Raw genomic sequence first — 4,125 nt, 5'->3', positions numbered from 1 at the left:
TAGCTGTTGTATTTATATCGTATTTTATGCTTCTGGCGTTGACTTTTAAGGCCGTAGCTATTAGATGTGGTGGAGCAACGCCCTAGAGTGTCGCATGGGTTGCCCGGAACGTAGGAATGGCCATTACTTTCACAATGTTTGCAAATATTCATTTTATACGATGGAAAAAATGTTGTACTTATATTGTATTTTATCCTTCTCGCGTTGAATTCTAAGTCCCTAGCTATTCTATCTGGTGGAGCAATGCCCTAGAGTGAAACCTAGGTCACCCGGAACGCAGAAATGACCATTACCTTCACACTGTCTGCAATTATTCATTTTATACGATGGAAAAGCTGTTGTATTTATAATGTATCTTATGCTCCTGGCGTTGACTTCTAAGGCCGTAGCTATTAAATGTGGTGGAGCAACGCCCTGGAGTGACGCCTTGGTTGACCGGAACGTAGAAATGACCATTACTTTCACAATGTCTGCAATTATTCATTTTATACGATGGAAAAACTGTTGTACTTATATTGTATTTTATCCTTCTGGCGTTGAATTCAAAGTCCCTAGCTATTCGACCTGGTGGAGCAACGCCCTAGAGTGAAACCTAGGTTACCCGGAACGTAGAAATGACCAGTACTTTCACACTGGTTGCAGTTATTCGTTTTATACAATGGAAAAACGGTTCTATTTATTTTGTATTTTATGCTTCTGGCGTTGACTTCTAAGGCCCTAACTATTCGATCTGGTGGAGCGACGCCCTAGAGTGAAGCCTAGGTTGCTCGGAACGTAGAAATGACCATAACTTTCACACTGGTTGCAATTATTCGTTTTATACGATGGAAAAACAGTTGTATTTATATGGTATTTTATGCTTCTGGCGTTCACTTCTTAGGCCCTAACTATTCGATCTGGTGGAACAACGCCCTAGGGTGAAGCCTAGGTTGCCCGGAACGTAGAAATGACCATAACTTTCACACTGTTTGCAATTATTCATTTTATACGATGGAAAAGTTGTTGTATTTATATCGTATTTTATGCTTCGGGCGTTGACTTCTTAGGCCCTAACATTTCGATCTGGTGGAGCAACGCCCTACAGTGAAGCCTAGGTTGCCCGGAATGTAGATATGACCATAACCTTCACACAGGTTGCAATTATTCGTTTTAAACGGTGTAAAGTCTCTTGTACTTATTTTGTATTTTATTCTTCTGGTGTTGATTTCTTAGGCCCTAACTATTCGATCTGGTTGAACAACGCTGTAGAGAGAAGCCTAGGTTGCCCGGAACGTAGGAATGATCATTACTTTCACACTGTTTGCAATTATTCCTTTTATACGATGGAAAAGCTGTTGTATTTATATCGTATTTTATGCTTCTGGCGTTGACTTCTAAGGACCTAACTATTCGATCTGGTGGTTCAACGCCCTACAGTGATGCCTAGGTTGCCCGGAACGTAGATACGACCATAACCTTCACACTGGTTGCAAATTATTCCTGCTATACGATGGAAAAACTGTTGTATTTTTACTGCATTTCATGCTTCGGGCATTGACTTCTAAGGCCCTAACTATGCAATCTGTTGGAGCAACGCCCTAGGGGGAAGCCGAGGTTGACCGGAACGTAGAAATGAGCATAACTTTCACACTGGTTGCAATTATTCGTTTTATATGGTGGAAAAACTGTAGTATTTATATTGTATTTTATGATTCTGGCGTTGACTTCTAAGGCCCTAACCGTTCGATCAGGTGGAGCAACGCCCTAGCGTGAAGCCTAGGTTGCCCGGAACGTAGAAATGACCATTACTTCCACACTGTTTGCAAATATACATTATATACGATGGAAAAGCTGTTGTACTTATATTGTAATTTATGATTCTGGCGTTGACTTCTTAGGCCGTAACTATTTGATCTGGTGGAGCACCGCCCTAGAGTGAAGCCTAGGTTGCCCGGAACATAGAACATACCATTACCTTCACAATGGTTGCAATTATTCCTGTTATACGATGGAAAAACTGTTGCACATTTATTGTATTCTATGCCTCTGTCGTTGACTTCATAGGCCCTAACTATTCCTTCTGGTGGAGCAACGTCCTAGACTGAAGCCTAGGTTGACCGGAACGTAGAAATGACCACAACTTTAACACTGGTTACCATTATTCGTTTTATACGATAGAAAAGCTGTTGAATTTATATCGTATTTTATTCTTCTGGCGTTGACTTCTTAGGCCCTAACTATTCCATCTGGTGGAACAACGCCCAAGGGTGAAGCCTAGGTTGCCCGGAACGTAGAAATGACCAGTACTTTCACACTGGTTGCAGGTTTTCGTTTTATACGATGGAAAAACTGTTCTATTTATTTTGCATTTTATGCTTCGGGCGTTGACTTCTAAGGCCCTAACTATTTGACCAGGTGGTGCAACGCCCTATAGTGAAGCCTAGGTTGCCCGGGAAGTAGAAATGACCATAACTTTCACACTTGTTGCTATTACTCGTTTTATACGATGGAAAAGCTGTTATATTTATATTTCATTTGATGCTTCTGGCATTGAATTCTAAGTCCCTAGCTATTCCACCTGGTGGAGCAACACCCTCGCGTGAAGCCTAGGTTGCCCGGCACGTAGAAATGACCATTAGTTCCACACTGTTTGCAAATATACATAACATACGATGGGAAAGCTGTTGTACTTATATTGTAATTTATGCTTCTGGCGTTGACTTCTTAGGCCCTAACTATTTGATCTGGTGGAGCAACGCCCTAGAGTGAAGCCTAGGTTGCCCGGAACGTTGAAATGACCATAACTTTCACCCTGGTTGCTATTAGACCTTTTATACGATGGAAAAGCTGTTAAATTTATACTGCATTTTTTGCTTCTGGCATTGAATTCTAAGTCCCTAGCAATTCCACCTGGTGGAGCAACACCCTGGAGTGAAGCCTAGGTTGCTCGGAACGTAGAAGTGACCCTTACTTCCACACTGTTTGCAAATATACGTTATATACGATGGAAAAGCTGTTGTACTTATATTGTAATTTATGCTTCTGGCGTTGACTTCTTCTGCCCTAACTATTTGATCTGGTGGAGCACCGCCCTAGAGTGAAGCCTAGGTTGCCCGGAACGTAGAACATACCATTACCTTCACACTGTTTGCAATTATTCCTGTTATACGATGGAAGAACTGTTACACCTTTATTGTATTTTATGCTTCTGGCGTTGACTTCATAGGCCCTAACTATTCGATCTGGTGGAGCAACGCCCTAGAGTGAAGCCTAAGTTGACCGGAACGTAGAAATGACCATAACTTTCACACTGGTTACCATTATTCGTTTTATATGATGGAAAAGCTGTTGTATTTATATCGTATTTTATGCTTCTGGCGTTGACTTTTAAGGCCGTAGCTATTAGATGTGGTGGAGCAACGCCCTAGAGTGTCGCATGGGTTGCCCGGAACGTAGGAATGGCCATTACTTTCACAATGTTTGCAAATATTCATTTTATACGATGGAAAAAATGTTGTACTTATATTGTATTTTATCCTTCTCGCGTTGAATTCTAAGTCCCTAGCTATTCTATCTGGTGGAGCAATGCCCTAGAGTGAAACCTAGGTCACCCGGAACGCAGAAATGACCATTACCTTCACACTGTCTGCAATTATTCATTTTATACGATGGAAAAGCTGTTGTATTTATAATGTATCTTATGCTCCTGGCGTTGACTTCTAAGGCCGTAGCTATTAAATGTGGTGGAGCAACGCCCTGGAGTGACGCCTTGGTTGACCGGAACGTAGAAATGACCATTACTTTCACAATGTCTGCAATTATTCATTTTATACGATGGAAAAACTGTTGTACTTATATTGTATTTTATCCTTCTGGCGTTGAATTCAAAGTCCCTAGCTATTCGACCTGGTGGAGCAACGCCCTAGAGTGAAACCTAGGTTACCCGGAACGTAGAAATGACCAGTACTTTCACACTGGTTGCAGTTATTCGTTTTATACAATGGAAATACGGTTCTATTTATTTTGTATTTTATGCTTCTGGCGTTGACTTCTAAGGCCCTAACTATTCGATCTGGTGGAGCGACGCCCTAGAGTGAAGCCTAGGTTGCTCGGAACGTAGAAATGACCATAACTTTCACACTGGTT

Source organism: Calliopsis andreniformis, unplaced genomic scaffold, assembly GCF_051401765.1.
Source record: "Calliopsis andreniformis isolate RMS-2024a unplaced genomic scaffold, iyCalAndr_principal scaffold0019, whole genome shotgun sequence".
Taxonomy (NCBI): domain Eukaryota; kingdom Metazoa; phylum Arthropoda; class Insecta; order Hymenoptera; family Andrenidae; genus Calliopsis; species Calliopsis andreniformis.
The sequence above is the reverse complement of the archived record's forward strand: the minus strand, read 5'-3'. Positions refer to the sequence as shown.